General features: G+C 31.9%; 2 protein-coding genes across 5 annotated transcripts in view; one reads left to right on the top strand and one right to left on the bottom strand.

Annotated features, from left to right (window-relative positions):
- LOC113522598 (uncharacterized) overlaps positions 1-19,866 on the bottom strand; it is a 407,257-nt gene that overhangs the window by 44,403 nt on the left and 342,988 nt on the right. The window lies entirely within an intron of this gene.
- The window catches only part of LOC113523057 (5-hydroxytryptamine receptor 2C), a 120,501-nt gene continuing 116,130 nt past the window's right edge, over positions 15,496-19,866 (top strand). For all 4 annotated transcript variants that reach the window (XM_026908923.3, XM_031914150.2, XM_031914151.2 and 1 more), the window contains exon 1: positions 15,496-15,767. The gene's annotated coding sequence lies outside the window, so the exon portion shown is untranslated. The remainder of the gene's footprint in view (positions 15,768-19,866) is intronic.

Raw genomic sequence — 19,866 nt, 5'->3', positions numbered from 1 at the left:
TTTTTGATCCAAAATTTTAATGAACTTTTGTCTATAAAATATGTAGACGGTTTAGAAAATATAAAAAAAAAGAATAATAACCAAACAGAAAATTTTAGTGACGCATTCACCAATAAACAAAATTTAATTTTAATCTCTTAGTTTCTGATTTTTTCCTCATTATTTTATTTATTAGCTTATACAAATTATGGTCAATAAATAATAGCATTCTCTTACTAATATAATAAAATTGTAACTATACAATATATGTACATGGGAGATATTTAAGAAAAAAATAATACGAGGGGTCTTAATGAGACTAATGAAGGCCAAAAAAATATAAATAATATTTCGAAATTTTGTCTATCTGTCTGTATGTTTGTTCTAGTATTACCAGTAGTTGCCATGCTTGGAGATGGGTTGGCAATCGTGCTGCCTATTTCTCGACCATTAAATTTCCTTAGTCGCCTGTTATGACACCCACGGGAAAGAAAAGGGTCACCCATTCTATTCCAGAACCACACGGTGACTTTTCATTATGTGAACTATTAATTTAATTTCCATTTTAACTCATATAGAAAAATTATAAAACATATTATATTACAGTAGCAGTACAGAACAGATATGATATTGAAAACTTCAAGATAAGAGCATTTTCCATCTTAAAAGGCCGAGAATACACCTGAAATTTCTCTGATCTTGAAAATGCTAATTGGTGGTAGTAATCACTTAACAGTGGGCCTTATGCTCGTTTGTTTCCTCTATTATTAAAAATTATAAAATTATTTTTAAATTATAAAAGGGGAAAGTAAATAAATAACTTTGATAAATAAAGAAAATTATGAAAATTAAATATATTGTACAAAAATTTGTTTAGTAAAGAAATCGTTAAGAATAGCTCTAAGAAATCTTGATAACTTTTAACTTTGTTATTTAAATTATTTCTATGCGAAATTTCAATATTAAAAAGAGAACTGCGCAATACAGATTTCAACATAATATCTGTAACAGATGTTACTTTTTGCAACCTTTTTTTAAACTGACAGCTTTAATTAAGCCGCTGTGCAGTTAATGGGGATCCTTAATCGGATGGCAAAATCGGAAAACTTCGAATTTTGTATACAACATCGGAAAACTTCGTCTATTTTTTATGTAATTTATTTATTAGTTTTTACCCACGATTTCATCCGCGATTGTATCTTTCTCCAGCCCATATAGTAACAGAATACATGAATTAGGACAAGAGGAAATTTTTTAATAGAAAAATTTTAAGTGAGTATTTATAGGAACATCGAAGCCACACTTCATTGTGGCATTCCTAACAAAAAACATAATAACAAATATCTAGCATATTCTTCTTCTTTTCATTTAAGAGTTTCCTCTTGTCGGTGCAACTAATTCATGCATCTTCTTCCAGCCAGCTCTATCCCAGGCCATATCATTGATCGCCCTATACGATATGACACCTAGTGTTTCCTTTATCTGTCCCATGTAGTTATTCCTCGATCTTCCTCTTCCTCTTTGGCCCTCTATTTTTCCTTCTACTATGCTCTTAAAAAAATCGTTATATCGAAATTCTCTATTATCTTAATTAATGTTCTTTTCCCGTTCAATAACATATTACATATACAATTTTTTTTTTATACAACTTAGAATGGCAAACAAGCTGACCGTCCACCTGATGGACAGTGGTAACCGTCGCCTATAGACATGAGAAGTACCGTGGACATAACAGAGTATACTGTTTCGCCCATGATACCCCCCATGCGATACCATTCCTGAGGACTCAGGTGTTATTCCTCTGTACCCAGTAAATTCACGCCATCCTTCAAACCGAAACACAGCCATGCAAACACAGCTGCTTCACGGTTGAAACACGAATGAGACAGAGGTACTCAAGCAATCGACTTTTGTACAAAGTCTCCCTCTGGTGAATTATCGATTCGCTTTGGCTTTGCACGTATAGATGGATAGAAAGATAAATTAGTATTTTAGATCAATAGAAGATAACAATACTATTAAGCGTAAGGCTGTTCAGTCACGCCGCGAAATTGTACTCGCATTTAGAATTTTTATACCCATTGCAACTTCTATTTCGACGAAATTTTCAATTCGAATAACTTAAAGATGACATTTACAGAGTCTAAAACAATTTTTTTATACTTTTACACTGTTGTAATTTTAGTAGGGATCTCTAAATTTTTTGAAAATATTATATACTCTATATTAATCGCTGATAAAGTAGCTTTCCGTATGTAAAGGAATTTTTAAAATTGATTAAATAGTTTTTGAGTCTATTATGAATAATATAATAATAGTCTATTATAAATCAAAAAGCATAGAAAAAATATTATAAAATCTTTCTTTTTTTTTTTTGTTATCTAAACTAACAATTTAATGCATATGTCGACAGCATTTAATTTATATTTTTATTTTAGTACCATATATCTACAGTAATTTTTGAGATTATCCATTACAAATAAATAATCAAATATTTCCTCTATATAATATTAGTATAGATGTAAAGATATAGTTATTTTTATTACATATATGTATGTGTATTATTTTCCCAGTACTGAGTCGATTTCAATTTGTTTTTGCAATCAATAGACTTTACTGAGTCTATTAATACCTTCACACTTTTTAAGGGATTCTTGGATGACGGGGATACTGCTCTGGATTAATAAAAAATGCGTATTTATTACTTTATTAAGAGAACAAAGTACAATACAACTTTATGACAATGGCGTAGATGAGAGAGAGAGAGAGAGAGACGATAGTGTTTTCTCTGTTACACGATTCTTAGTAGTGTGGCTATTAACATATAATAAGTCCAAGGTGGTCCAGTAAAATGACCGTTGCCATATAAAAATCATATTTAACAGATTTTAATGAAATTTGGTATTTATTATACCAGAGGGAGACTGTACAAAAGTCGATTGTTTGGGCACCTCTTTCCTATTCGTGTTTCTATGAAGCAGTTGTGTTTGCATGGCTGTGTTTTAGTTTGAAGGGTGGGATATGGCGTGAATTTACTGGGTACAGAGAAATAACACCTGAGTCCTCAGGAATGACAACGTATGGGGGGTGTCATGGGCGAAACAGTATACTCTGTTATGTCCATGGTACTGCTCATGTCTATAGGCGTCGGTTACCACTTTCCATCAGGTGAGCCGTCAGCTTGTTTGTCATTCCAAGTTGTATAAAAAAAAAGCTGTTAAATGTTAGCTAATAATCTCTGTAAGGGGAGTATTGACAGGTTGAAATTTCATACACGGGTACTTAGGATACTTACTTACTTACGTGAACAAAGCCACAGACCACCGCTAGTAGGGTTATATTTTATTCTCATTATTAATTTTGTAAACCATTGTGCAGTGTACTTATATCGATAGCGCAAGTTGGGTTGCCATTCCATTTTCTTAACCCAATAAAAAGGATGAGTGTACTTAGTGGGAATGGATTTCTATTATATTAAAATACCGAATAATATTTAGATCTATACCAATACGTTTAAAAGGATAAAGGTAAGAAATATTTATTTATTAAATAAAGCCTATTACTCACTAAACGGTTGTAAAATATTATAATCCTATTAATATAATAAATGTGAAATTTTGTAACATATATATGAATAACAAAATATTTCCTAAAATGTACGAAAATATAGAACTAAGTATGTATAGAATGTATTTTTATGCAACTTAGAATGGCACACAAGCTAACGGAATATTTATTTATTTAGTTATTTATTTAACACTTTATTGCACCAACATAACATGATTTGTTAAAACAATTTTCAATACGTATAGTGTAGTACAAAAGGCGGTCTTATTACTAAGCAATCTCTTCCAGACAACCTTGGAATACCTGATGGAAAATGATAACTGTCCCCTATAGACATGTAACTTCACTAAAATTAGGTTTTGCTCTGTAAAAATATCTTACATGACAAAATAAATATGAAATCAACAGTGATATGGAATTTTTAAAGTAATATTAAAAAATGCAGTCATTTATTTAAATTCATAATTCGTTTTTATAATGATATTTTTATCATTATACTTCTATAAATTCTTTCTATTCTTTTATAAATTTTTCATTAAAATAAACAAGTGCTAGAAAATTTTATAATGAAGAAAACCTTATCTTAGTATTAAACAAATCTAAATGTCTAGATAATTTTTTAAAGCTATAGCTTGCATGCCAGAGATTGATTTTTTTCTATATCTAGTGAAAATAAATGGAAGAAATAATTTGAAGTTTTGACGTAGAATATAAAATGTTATAACTGTTATTCGCAACATTTATTTTTTTATTTATTTGATTCTTTATTGTACACACTAGTTATAAGAATATGACAGAGGTAATAAAAAGTACAAAGGTGAGCTAACTCTGATAGAGTTTTCTTCCAGCAAACCCAAAAAGGAAAGGAGCATCAATGCCAGCGGATACAGCAGTGTACAATATTGTGACAATTTTTAAACAGACAAAATTAAATTAATTACATTATATTTAATCGGAGAAATAAACATTATATATGTATATACCTACATCTATGCATATACTTACACACACATACACATATACATACAATATACCTACATATATAGATAAATAAATATATGTTCATAGGGATAGAAGATGCTCTTTAAGTCTACTCTTAAAAATATTTGGAGATTGACTCTCACGGATAAATATGGGAAGAGAATTGCACAATCTAGCAGCATGGACGGTAAAAGATCTACTATAGCGCGTAGATGAGTGTGAAGTGAACATGTTATATTTAATATTACATGTTATATTTTATATTGAAACTTAAAAGATTGAGCGAAAAACCATTTCTTACGTAAGCCTTGCGAATGTTTACCGACTCAAATGACCTGTAGTTTTCACCACGAGGCACTGAAATGTATGAATGAATGTATAAAAAGCGATACATTTTCCGCTTTTATTCTATTCAAAATCTCTAGTTAGAAAAAAAAAAATGTGCATAAAAATAAACAATGTTAATAGTGACTGGATTATGCTTCACTAGTATAGTTTTTTTTAACTATTTCTATTTTATTGTTAAAAGTTTCATAATATAAAATATGTATTTTGTACACGTCGAGGCGTTCAGTTAGGCTTATGGTTACGTCATGGCCGCTAATGATTAAGGGTCTCGGATGATTTTGGAACTAGTCGGGTTTTCTCGACTAAAATATACGTTAATACGGTAGTTATTACATTAAAATATTCCTATTTTTATTTTCAAATGAGAAATGCACCGATGGAAGACCAAATTAATCATATAGATAATGTATACCAGAGAGAGACTTTGTACAAAAGTCGATTGCTTGGGTATTTGTGTTTGCATGACTGTGTTTCGGTTTAAATGGGATATGGCGTGAATTTACTGCAGAGGAATAACATAGTCCTCAAATGGCATTATCATGGGCGAAACAGTATATTCTGTTATGTCCATGATACTGCTCATGTCTATAGGCGACGGTTACCACTTTCCATCAGGTGGGCCGGCAGCTTTTTTGCCATTCTAGGTTGTATAAAAAAAAATTAAAATATTTAAATGTAGCATAGAGTATCGTGTAAATACACGATAAGTTGATTTTGCTCTGCAAGGAATAATAGTAGTTTCAATTCTGCAAAAAAGTAACCTTTTTTCAATCGATTTTAAACGAAGGTAGGGATCAATTTCGGTTGTACTTTTTTATGTTTGTTACCTCATAACTCTGTCAGCTGTAAACCGATTTGTAAAATTATTTTTTTATCTGAAAGATTTGTTTACAACAAATTGGCCTCAAAGAAATCCTATCAAAATCGGTTCAGTAGTTAAGTTATTAATTCAAAATAACTAGTTTTCTACGATTGAAGTCGGTTTGTTTTTGTGCGGGACAATCTTAATTATTAAAGAAAAAAGTATATGTATCAAGAAGTATATGTATGCCTAATCTTATAATGATCATCTAAGCAAAGTTAAATTTAACTTTTATTTCATAACAGCTATATTCCGCGGTATCACCTGCGTGAATCAACATAAAACATTCTGTGTGTTAAGTCAGAATATAACCTATGCGTGTACCAAATTTAATTCTAATCCTTTCCGTAGTTTTTGCAGACTTTCGCATTTATTAATAGGATTAGTAAAGATATATACCTGATAAGGAAAGTGGCTGGTTTAAATTGTAATACATGTTAGCACAATTGGAAGCAAAAGTAATATGAGACCTAGGCTGGGCTCGGGTTCTAGGTCCCATAAAAGAAGTTTGTATGTCAAAATGGTACGGACTCACCTTGACTGCAGATTTAGCGTAAGCGGTACACGCTCAGGATGCACCAGGATTCAGGAAGCCACGCCACGTGAATGTCACAATGGCGCTGATCTATTTTGGTCTATTCGTGAAAACCACACTATGTTGGGTAAACAATCACTCGAGCCATTTAGGAACGATAATAGGGAATGTCCAGGGGGTTCACGAGTTCTCCACACAGTAAATAGGCACACAACACCAACCCGTTGCAGAGTGTTACGCGGTAGACGTTGGACTGGGGCCGACCATTTGTCTGTTTCTCTTATGTCAAGGGAATCGGTAGAATGTTACGCGATTGGAGGGTATTATGATATTTATAGGGATGTGACTTACCTAAACAATACCAATTAAAAAAAAAAGATAAAATATTTAAATTTCAATTCCCGCCAAAAACTCCACACATGTATCCCGTCCTAATAGACGGTCGACATGCGATGTATCACTGTCAAACAAGAGACTAACACAACCGACGTACAGTGTCGAGATGGCCGGTGACTAAGACGTATCATATGTGAGAGTCGACGACACCTGAGGAGAATAATGCAATGTTGCCAACTTAGCACTTTTTAAGGTTATATTTAGCCCCTTCCTATTCATCTAGCCCATTGTATTTTTAGTAAATAGATTGTAAGGAGAACGTTCCACTCTCAATGGTTGATCACAATATATCTCACTCACTCAGCTCACTAAGTAGTTTTTCAGACTACGTCTAAAGGTTTGAGGTTATAAGACGAAGGAAACATGTCACGGGAAAGGCTATCACGCATTGTTACAGTCCGGGTCATGTAAGAATTAGCATACTTATTTGTACGCGAGTAGTAGAGTCGCTGGCCCAGCCTCGTGGTGCAATATCGGAAAGTAAAAGGTGTAATAAGAGAATTAAATGATTATAATAATTTAGTTGAGTTAATGAGTCATTAACCATGTGGTCTCGTATAGAATAGGCCACCTATTTCTATCCCGTGGGTGCTGTGAGAGGCGACGGGAGGTCAAGGGATGGACAGCAGCGTCCCTCGTAATATAATACGAAACAGTATACTCTGTTATGTCCATGGTACTGCTCATGTCTATAGGCGACGGTTACAACTTTCCATCAGGTGGGCCGTCAGCTTGTTTGCCATTCAAAGTCGTATAAAAAAAAAATATATATAAAAATAACACCTGAGTCCTCAGGAATGGCAACGCATGGGGGTATCATGGGCGAAACAGTATACTCTGTTATATCCATGGTACTGCTCATGTCTATAGGCGACGGTTACCACTTTCCATCAGATGGACCGTCAGCTTGTTTGCTATTGTTTTTATTAAAAAAAATGGTTGTATAAAAAAAAAATAAAAAAAAATCCCTAAAGCCTGACTGCGGTCGCCAACTCGCTTTCCAAGCATGCCAAGTACTGGAAAATCACTCCAATTGTGTAATTTATGGGGAAGCCTTTATTCAGCAGTATAGCAGCATCATATAATGGTTGCTATGCTGATGATGATGATCTAATAAATCATTAGTAATATTTTAATAGGGACGCTGCTGTCTATTCCTCGACTATAAGTTCTCTTATTCACCTCTTCTAACACCCAAGGCGAAAGAAATAGTGGTTTATTTTATGCAGGGACCACACGAACTTATTAGATAGTATATAGTAATTATGAAACATTAGAATATATTATTTGAAGCCAAAGTGAAAATTAATTGCACATATTTTTATTTGACTTGTAAATTTGTAATTCAATAAATGTAAAATTATAAAATACCGTTAAATTTTATAAACGATTCGATTTTAGGCAGCTACTTTGATCACCAGTCAACAGGAGTCAACAACAGAACAACAACAAAATTAATAGAATCGTGGGCGGCACAGTATACTCTGTTCTACTACATTGAATAAGTAGCGTGGGTTATCTCTTTTCATTGTTTACCTTTAACTGGTTTTATCTTTGAGTAACGCTCAATGTGTTTTTATTTTTATAACAATTAAAGATTGAGTTTCACAAAAAACAACTGATTCAAATACTGTCAAAAACAATTAATTTAAAAACTAAATTATTAAATCGATTTTTATAAAAATTCTGAGACTAATTTGTAAGAATATCCTTTCAAATAAAAAAAAATGTAACTGATGGAGTTATGAGGTAACAAACATAAGAAAAAATATAATTGAATTGAGAACCTCTTTCTTTTTGAAGTCGGTTAAAAAAAAACAAAAAACTAGTGTTTCCGCCATGAAGCAGCTGTACTTATATCGTCATAGTCGTAGAATACTGACGGATCTGACAAATATTACATATAAAGATCCGTCAGTATTCTACGACTATGACGATATTGTTGTGTTTCGATTTGGAGATTGGAATTATCATGTTCTCATATCAGCCATTAAGTGCCCACTGCTGAACATAGGCCTCCTCTATAAAGGAGAGGTTTGCCAGTAGTTGCCACGTTTGGCAAGCAGGTTGGCAACCAGAGTTAGCCTTTGGTAACATTTTGAGAGAGACGCTGCTGTCCATACCTCTGTCGTTAAGTATGACATGAATAGTGGGATATGGCAGTAAAATTACAGGATATAGACGCGTAAAACCATAATCCTCAGGAATGGCTACGCATGAGAAGTATCATGGCTAAGAGTAAAATCTGTGATATTCATAGTACTGGCCATGTCTCTAGGTAATTGCCACCACTTTCCATCAGGCAAGTCATCAGCTGTTTTTATGCACTTTAGAATGGCAAACAAGCTGACGGCCCACCTGATGGAAAGTGGTAACCGTCGCCTATAGACTTGAGCAGTACCATGGACATAACAGAGTATACTTTTTCGCCTATGAAACCCCCAATGCGTTGCCATTCCTGAGGACTCAGGTGTTATTTCTCTGTACCCTGTAAATTCACTGCCATATCCCACCCTTAAAACCGATACACCGTCATGCAAACACAACTGCTTTACAGTAGAAACACGAATGAGACAGAGGTGTCAAGCAAATAACTTTTGTACAGTCTCCCTCTGGTATAGCTCAGCTTGTTTACCATTCTAAGTATTATAAAAATAAATTTAATGATGTATTTATTCAGATAGGGGTGAGTTTTAAATATTAATATTGTAATAATATTCAATAAGGTCAAATACGAAAAACATTAAAAAAACATCATAAGGTCGTAACTTACGTAACTCGATATCGATGAATAATCAAAACCTTATAGTGCAAGGGCTATGGTGTAAATAGTAAAGTGATTTTAAATTAAAACATTAAATAATACACGCACAACCATACTCATTGACCATACTCGTATTGTCTGTGTTGAACACAGTATGTTGTAGTCCCATATCGTGCTATAATAAAGAAAAATAATTTACGCTAGGATAGTAAATTTTATGAAGAATTAAGCAATACATATTTGGAGGTACTAACTAAAACATTCAGACCCGAATAAATTCAAAAAGTTAATTGCCTAAATTGACCCGACCAAAAATTTTGCCAGGGAAACGATGTATTAAATAAACAAATACATATTATACGATGTCCATACTAAGCAGAGCATATATAAGAAAAATATTTAATTATTTTCAATAGATAGATAACATCCAGACAAATACAATCTCGCTGAATGCAAATATTTGTAAAAATTTTTTGAAATAAAAATAAATAAAAATAATTTTTATTCAAGTAAACTTATTTATAAGCTTTTTGGAATAGTATTTTTTTACGAATCTACCGCTTAGTTCGCAATGCATTTTATAATGATTTCACAGTTTACAAATATTTGTATTGTGCGAGAATCGAATTCGCGATCGCCGGAAGGTGAGACGGTGTGTTAAACCACTAGATTATCCATTACAGATTAAGATTATCAAATAAGGATATTTCAAGTAGATATAGAGAGGCAAATTATAACGGCCAAGCAAATATCTCTCGGGAATGGATCGAAGAGTGCCCAGTAAAACTTATGCTATGTTCAAGCATCTCTTAGACGTAAAATAGGACAAATACTTGTCCAATTTAACTCCCCGGAGACACAAGTTTGCGTGCTAACCGCAAAAATTTCCGTATTTGTCGCGATATCTCGCTCCGAAGGGACCCTTAATATTATATCTCAAATAATATGCAGTTTTGTGTTTACCATGCGGATAGAACCAAATTGACTTTAAACAGTTTTACCAGATTAAAGATTTTTTTTATTTTAGTTAAAAATTATTGTGTCCCACTACTTCGTACGTGTAGATTTCAGAAATATAAAAGTCAATAAAATAAATCACTTGTAGATAGCATTTATTGTTTATATACCCGCTTGCCATCGACAGGGAATTCATCCTCACACGCTTGAACCTAAATGGTCACGTACAGTGCAGTTTCAGAGAAATTTTCTCCCACGAACGCTCAGGCTGTGGAATGAGCTCCCTGCCGAGGTTTTTCCTAGAGTAGTTTGGGATTCTTTAAAAAGGATATATGAAGATTTCTTCAGGGTCGGCAGTGCACACTTGACACCCCTGGTGTTGCAGGCGTCCATAGGCTGCAGTGACCGTTTACCATCAGACGGGCTGTTTGCTTGTTTGCCACCTTTATGGTATAAAAAATGCAATATTGTTAATTATGCATATATTATTACAAAGTATTGATTCTTGTATGATGGAAGGAGCTGCCTTATAAGACATAGGTAACCTTAATTTGTAAACTAGAATAAAAAATATGTAATAGCGCAATCTTGTATTTATTAATAAAGGTTTTACTTTACTGAATCATTACCATGTCAGCTTTTAATTGTTCACTGCTGAATATAAGCCAACCCCTTGAGGGGTTTTGCCAGTAGTCGCCAAGCTTGGTGCGCGGATTGGCAACAGCAGTTAAGCTTTAGGCATTTTTACTTTACTTAATATTTGTTGTGTTGAGAAATATTTTAAGAACCTGCATTAATAATGTTTTTCACGCAATGTATACTTTTATGAAATAAATAAACAAACGAATTAATGAATGAATAAAATATAGTAAAACGTAGTTAGAAATCTGAAGTATATATCATTTAAAATTTTTATACATTCTAATAAAACAAATGTATAAGTCGCTAGGCTGTGTGTCTGTGAATAATCAGTTACTTTAATCAATCCCGTCACTAGCTCTGAGAATTCGGGATTCGTCTTCGTAAATCTCAAAACCTCGTTCCAACATAATCTCTTTGAATAATTACTGCCGCTTTATACATCTCGTCTGTATGTTCATAGAATTTTAAAGATAATTACACTGAGATTTTCTGTAAGTACTCCGTCAAGTGCTGTTTAGTCGTGGCATAGAATGGACCATCCCTTTTTTATATCGCAGTTACACTTTGGTGACGTTTTAAGAGAGACGCTGCTGTCTATTCCTCGACCATTAAATTCCCTAAGTCATGGGAAGGAAGGGGTAGCCACTAAATACTTATCATTTAAAAACGATAAATTATATTCTGTTAATATTAACAGTGTCTTTTTTTTTTTTTTTCGTTATTTTGAGAAGAAATAAGTTTAGAGCTAGGTCTATGCCCACTACTTCATATGCGTGGATATCATATGTAGGAAAAACATTTTTTTTAATAATGACATAGTTTTATTAAGAAAAATAAAACAAAGAAAAACCATTGAAAAAGATGACATATCAAGATAAAACTTACGCCAGATTTAAAGTTTTTAGGACTGTAAAGAGTGTTACTACATTGGTACAGTAATTTTTACACTTACAGACAGACAAATGAACAGATAGACATTATTTCTGTTTTGCATCTATTGCCCTTATTAAGACACCTCATACTATTTTTTTCTTCAATATTTCCTATTTTGTTCTCAAATATTTCCTATGTACCGACATGGTCTAGGTAATTTTATAAAATTAATAAAATAATATTGTTTTTTGTATTAATTTGGACCACAACAGAATATCAGTGTTTTTCTCTTTTGAGAGTAAAGCAATGAATTGAGTTGGGACAATTTTGTGTTATTATGTACACGTAAAAAATAAAAATTATGTTACTTCTTTTATTTATTTTAATTTTTTTTTGTATATATGTTCTTTTATTTCTTTTTTTGTGTATGTATCTATATCTGTTGTTATTTATATGTTGTAAGTAATGTAAATAAATTATATATCTATCTATCTATCTATTATTGAAAACATGAACACTAGCTCTCGAACTAGAAAATAATTATGGACTTTCATATATGGAGCCGTTTGCGTATTTCTTGTCATATATCATTAAAGACGGACCAAAATAGCTAACTTTAAATTATACTTAAGGTTGTCTAATTGTAAGGTTATCATGTCCAGCCAATAATAAATTCTGATATTTTTAGCTTGAAATAGTTTAAATCATTCTTTCGTATAAATAGTTCAGAGGTCGAGTTGTGTATTACCATTATTTCGTTAGGTTGTTTAGCCTTAAATTTGGTTTTTACACTACAGGGAGTATTACTACAGTACTACTACTGTTTAGCCTTAAATTTCGTTTGTACACTATAGAAGGTATTACTACAGTACTACTACTGTTTAGCTTTAAATATGGTTTATACACTACAGGGAGTATTACTATAATACTACTACTGTTTAATCTTAAATTTGATTTGTACAATACAGGGAGTATTACTACAGTATTACTACTGTTTAGCCTTAAATTTGGTATGGATACCACAGAGGGTACTAGTACAGTACTACTAATGTTTAGCCTTAAGTTTGGTTTATACACTACAGAGAGTATTACTACAGTACTACTACTTTTTAGCCTTAAATTTGGTTTCTATACTACTGTTACGAAGTAATTATAAAATTGTATTCCGAATAATATATTGGCCAGTCACTGAAAAAAGATATGATCTCTAATAGTTCTATCTCTCTCTATTGCAAAACATTTAATTAATTTAGTATCTATATTTGATATATATATATATATATATATATATATATATATATATATATATATATATATATATATATATATATATATATATATCTACACATAATTAAGCGAAAGTGTTCACTTAATGGAAGAAACAGTAGAACGATGTATGGGTCACGTAAACTATATGTTAAACTTATAAGAAATGTTAAAATGAAACACAAAAAATAAATATACAGTGAAACATAGAACCTCTTCTTTTTTGAACTCGATTGAATAGAATATATAAAAGAATAATTTAAAAAAATACATTAATACATAAATTTCTTTGTATATATATATATATATATACAAAGAAAATACCGAAATACCGACTGGCCAAACTGCCAGTAACAGTTTGTTTGAAAGCAATACATGAGTCGGATTTGAAAAAATATCTTTTTGCATTTATTTCTTGAGGAAGGTATAGATGGATTATAAATAACTATCAATAACATAGACGAAACCGCGGTATACATCTAGCAAAATATTAAAAACATCAACTGTAAATTATTAACAAACTCATTTGTAGCACCGTGCTACGGCACGGGAGCTACGACGTAGCCTCAACATTCCCGTAGCCCGTTACGGCGTAGCTTGCATATTATACATGTTAACAAGGAAGCATTACCTTTGGCTCTTTGCGGCTTTGTGCCTTTGATATAGCTTCACTTTATGATGGATGTATTTAGGTCGCGAGGTTTGGTCTGATGACTTTTGTTAACAATTTATTACATGTTATCCTTAGTAATATTACAAATTTGAAAATCAAATTTCAAAACAGTCAATTATTATTAATCAATCATTTATAGTATTTCACAAAAAAGATGTTATACTTGTATAAGTTTATCTTAATAATGTAATAAAATTGTAAATGGATGAAAACGTGGGAGATATTTAAGAAAAAATAACATGAGATTGCTTAATACTTGTGAATGGGCGCTGCCTGTAAAGAGTGGTCTGCTTTGGTCATTGCAATTGATTTTATTAATTAGTTTTAATTATATACTATATATTTTTGAGTTTATGATCTGATACTGCTTAGTAGTTTGTATTTATACAAATAAAAAAAAATACAAAAAAAAAATCATTATTTGTATAATTAAACTTTTTGAAAAACGCAACAGCTGAGTTTCTTGCCCGTTCTTTTTGGGTTAAATTGCATTCCGAATGGGCGGTAATGAAAAAAATTACTATTCATAAATGCTTAAGTCTAAGTTTACTTGAATACAAATATTGATTTCTTTCTTTGTTAATAAGAGCAATAGATTCCAAAAAAAAAATAAAAAAAATGTCTGTCTGTTCGTTTAGCTATCTGTACATTTGTTCCAGTATTACGCAAAAAGTACTGCATCAAATTGAATGCAATTTTCGTAACAGTATTTTTGAAGGTCTAACTTAAAATGTAATGTATGTTTCTTCCTAATAGTCGCATTTATCTATCTAGATGTTGATCTAAAAGTAGTCTTATTCATTGATTCCTATTTCTGAAATCTACGCGAGCAAAGTTGCGGGCAAGAAGATAGTACATAATCATCGTCATCGTATCAGCTGTTGCATCTCCGACGAGCTGTTGCAGCATTGAATAACGGCCCCGATAAATCTGTATCGACTAGTCTTTGCAATGCATTTGAGGTCATCGCTCTATCTAGTGGGAGGTCGTCCTACACTTCGTTTGCCTGTTTAGAGTCGTCGTGAAGCAGTTATGTTTGCATAACTGTGTTTTTGTTTGAAGGATGGGATATGGCATCAAAATTACAGGGTACAGAGGCATAATACCTTAATTTTCAGAAATGGTAGCTCATGAAGAGAATCATGGGCGACACAGTATATACTTTTATCTTCATGATACTGTTCATATCTATAGGCGATGGTTATCACTTTCATCAGTTACCCATTTCACCGTTAGCTTGTTTGCTATTCTAAGTTGTATAAAAAAAGACAATGAAATATAACTATGAGAAAATGATATCATGAATCTAGTTCTGCTATTGAAAATAGTTTCGTTAAATTACATTAACAAACTATTCATTTTTACATTTAATTAATGAAACTACATGTGGTTTTATATTTCTAAATTAAGTTTTATAAAATACCCCTACACTTGTATGTAGCACCTACGCATTTTATTGGCAGCTGCTTTTACTGTCTAGATTACGGTAGAAAAAAAAAAATAAACGTTTCGACTATTTACTGGAAATTCAATTAATATGTTACACTTGTGTGTTGACTTTCTCATCACTACGTTGCATTTTACGCATGTGTGTGTTTGTAGCTACGAACACAACAGGTGCGGCTTCAGTCAGATACCATTCGGCAGCTTTCGCCGTGGCTGCCGCACGTTTGAATGTTCCGAGCGCTCGGCGATTCAAAATTCGAAAGTTGTAGATGCGAATTTGAAATAATTCGTATTTACAATAAATATAGTTTCTGGCCAGTGTGTTTTATATTTTTCTTTAATTTATTCTCTAATGTGAAAAAAAAAATAGTTCAATACGTTCAGTGCATATTTGACTTGATTGGTTTAAAACTGAACTGAATCGGAACGTGCTTTTGTGAACGAATCGTAATTGAAATGGACTAATTAATTTTGAAAGGTATGAACTGCTTTTTGAATTATAAAACATTTATGAATAATTGTATATAATATAATATTCTTTTGATATTTGTTTTGTACAAAATTTTATTATTGATACTTAATGATTTTAAACAAAATGATTTCATTATTTTTGTACATAGTAAAATTTCTAGTTACCAGGGTTTATCGTTTTACGCTTGAACAAGAAATTAGCGAAACTTTTTTTTTTATTATATAAAATATAAATAATGGATTTTAAATAATAAGGAGCATTGAAATATGAATAAAATTTAAAACCCATTTACTTAAAAAAAAATACATCTTCGTCCCTCATCTAAGAGGGACGAAGATGAAGGGAGTGGATGATGATTAATTAGATACCAATTTAATGTAACATCCACAAAATAAATAAATACCTAGTGGCAAATATAGATTTCCATAGCTTTTATCAAAAATTTTTTTTCCATATAGGTAATATGCATTCTATTTTCATGTGAAATTCACATAAAAGAACTTTGCATGAAAAAGTAAAATAAAAATAATTTTTAAGGTTGTAACTTTTTTTATTTAATAAGAATACACCAAGAAGTTTCGCGAAGTATCTAAATAAGATCAAGGGTTGAAAGTATTTTATGTCTGGCAAGCTAATATTTGCGTTGTTAAATATAAATCGAGTAAGGGAATTCCAACAAGCAAGGGTTGTGAGCCAAGCATCTTAATTAAATCCGATAAAGAATGAATTGTTGAGGAAAAATTCTCAATTTACTCACGTTATAGGATTCCAATTGGTAGCAATTAGAAGCGATATTTGGAAGAATTTTTGTGGCTTTAACTTAGCCTTTTTATGATAAATAACAATTAGATTCTTTCATCATTATGATACAAGCTCAAGGGTTGTGAGATGACTTCAAACGAATCATAATTCGCTACATCATAGAGTTCCAATTTTTAGCATTAAAAGCGATATTTGGATGGAATTCTTAGGGATTTGATTTAAAGATACATGATATAAATATATAAATACCATTTTACTGTGTATGTTTATTTTATGAATGTTTGTATACTAAAATATACATAATTATATTTTTTAAACCACCATCGAGTGTCTCTGCATATCCTAAAGTATACCTGTTGGTAATAAATCCGTTGTCAGTACTACATTTTATTGGACAATAAAGTTTAAATAAATAAATATTTAAATACTTTCATCATCGTCATTTAAAGTTGTGAGATGTATTTAAAGAATAATTTTGAATTTTTAACAATTACAAGTGGTATTTGCTGTCAACTTTTATTGTTTCTAATTTGAAAATATACAACCATTAGATAATTTAATTATTATACATATTATACAAAGGTTGTGAGATAAATTAAAAGTGATAAATTTTCAATGAAATGTAATTTGCTTACAATATGAACTTATATGCGACTTATAATAGCAAACACGCTGACGGAATTATGGATATTAACGTGGAAATTAATCCGAATGCTGGTTGTAAGTTCGTCTCCTGTTACTAATAAAATATGGCCATGTTACAAATTCCTCTGACTACCTCATTATGGATTATAAGCGTCAGTATATATATTTTTATAGAAAAGACTCGAGTATAACTGATCATACTACAAAGTAACTTTTGAAATGATCATGACTGAACGCAATAAAAAAAATATAACTCAACTGAAGTGCTTTTCCAATTTTACTGATTGTCTACTGGTATGAATGGTGGTAGTTAATTATAGATATTTCGATGGTAGCAAACGTTTGAAACCTCTGAACTGTCGTTAGTGATAATAAACGGTAAACGATTCCAAAGGTTCAATGTCTCTTATCACGCGATTTATTTACAATAATGACGATATATCGCCAACATGCTGCATCAACGCGGGTTTGTATGTTTGTAACATTTTATTGTACAGTAAAGTCTTAAATTATAAGATATAGAGTTCTTGAAAGAATGAGTACAATGGCGTACTTATCCTATAAAAGGGATCTCTTCCAGTCAACCTTTGCATGTCTGATAGGAATTGTGAATTGGTGGAGATAAAAAAAATAATAGCTAATTAAAAAAATTAAGAAATAATGAGTGTTACAGCTTTAGAACGAACACAACATTAATACTGGACAATATTACACATCTAAATGATATTTAAATACATTTAAAAGGATTATATCTTTATGCATAATACTTCTAATATTCTAAATAAGGATATATCTCATGCTTAAATTTGACTGAGTATTTCTGTAAATAAGTTTTCATCGACATATTATAGACATGTATTTACCAGAGAGAGACTTTGTACAAAAGTCGTTTGCTTGGGCACCTCTGTCCCATTCGTGTTTCTACCGGGAAGTAGTTGTGTTTGCATGGCTGCGTTTCGGTTTGAAGGGTTGGATATGGCAGTGAATTTACAGGGTACAGAGGAATAACACCTAAGTCTTTAGGAATGGCAACGAATGGGGGTATCATGGGCGAAACATTATACTCTGTTATGTTCATAGTACTGCTCATACCTATAAGCGACGGTTACCGCTTTCCATCAAATGGGCCGTCAGCTTGTTTGTCATTCTAAGTTGCATAAAAAAACTTATCATTTGCGTACACCACTAAAGTGAACATATGTTTACTTCAGTGGTTTAGCGGTTAATATATCTCACCTTTTAAATCGTGGTCGCAGGTTCGAAATCGACATGATATGAAATATCAAATCAACAAATATTTATATTTGTTTGTATATAATTGTATGGATGAACGAAATAAAACTCTCTATTGTTCCTTCCTTCTCAAGATGATGAGGCAACAATGGGCGGCCTTATCGCTATATAGAGATTTCTTCTAGGCAACCTTATGTATGTGTGTGTGTTTGTATTGGTCTTAGTATTCTTTAAATTATAATTATTTAAGAAATGATAGATTTATTAGTAATTAAAAATCCAGTGTTTCTATTACTTTTCTAGCAATTTAAATTTGAAATTAAGTTGGTGGTATGTGATATTATATTCTGTAGTATAAAATGATAACGCTTTGATTTCTACCAGAGGGGCGTGAGGAGGCAAGAAATCAAATTAGATGGTCCGTTGTGACGAATGCATCAGGCATTGACTTTTTTATATTATAAATTATATAATTTTAAAAATAATAAATCTTATAAATTAACCAGTTGAACAATACAGAGCATGACATCTATTTTACTAATAATAGCACATTTTTGGATACAACATTGTAATTTATTTTAAACAATTGAAGGCATTGGTGTCTAAGATATAGGCTAGGCCTAGTTTAGACACTAATGTGCTGGGCATAATGTTACATTTTATACATATATAATTCACTTTGAAATTACCGTAAGCCCATGACTGTATATTTTAATGTGCCATAAATCTTTAATTATTAAAAAAATAACTGCGAAGGTTTCCACTGAGGACCACGTGCAATTTGACCTAATAGGAGTTAAAATAACAGTTAAGTTAAATTAACTTGCCGTGTAGTTCCGACATACAATAAATAGGTCATCCCTTCTTTGCCTGTAGATGTTGTAAGAAGCAAGTAAGATAATTTAATGGTCGAGAGATAGACAGCAGTGCTCCTTTTAAAAAATCACTAAACTACTAGTAAAACCACCCAACGGGGAGATGATCCTAAGTTGGAATTAGTTACGTTAACAGTAATGGTTGAGTTTCTTTTTTAATGGGTGAAAATGGAATGGTATCCCCGCCTGCGCTAACTGAATATGCTGATGGAGTACCAGTAAGAGACAATAGGCGAGAATGTATGTAGTTCAGTTGGCCTTATTATGAAGAATTCGACAAAAATTAATCTCGGTAGTTTCTAGGAGAATGACCTGATAAGGGTATATTGCTGGTTATGGGGTTGTGAGACACCATATAATGACACATTTATTCTCCATTACTAACAATTCACAGATGGATTTCAGATGACCAGATCGAATTATTACAGAGCCTTTATATCGGAATGTTTTTTTTTTAATTCACACGAGGATAAATGAGGGATAGAGCAAGTGAATTATACAATTGGTACATATTCGTCTCTCATTCGGAGAACAGCCGCCTACGTCACTGTCCCTACAGATAAAGCTTTTGTCGGAGTGACCTTTGCATT

The sequence above is a fragment of the Galleria mellonella genome, unplaced genomic scaffold (genome assembly GCF_026898425.1).
Source record: "Galleria mellonella isolate WM207_F2 unplaced genomic scaffold, CSIRO_AGI_GalMel_v1 utg38, whole genome shotgun sequence".
NCBI lineage: Eukaryota > Metazoa > Arthropoda > Insecta > Lepidoptera > Pyralidae > Galleria > Galleria mellonella.
The sequence above is the reverse complement of the archived record's forward strand: the minus strand, read 5'-3'. Positions and strand labels throughout refer to the sequence as shown.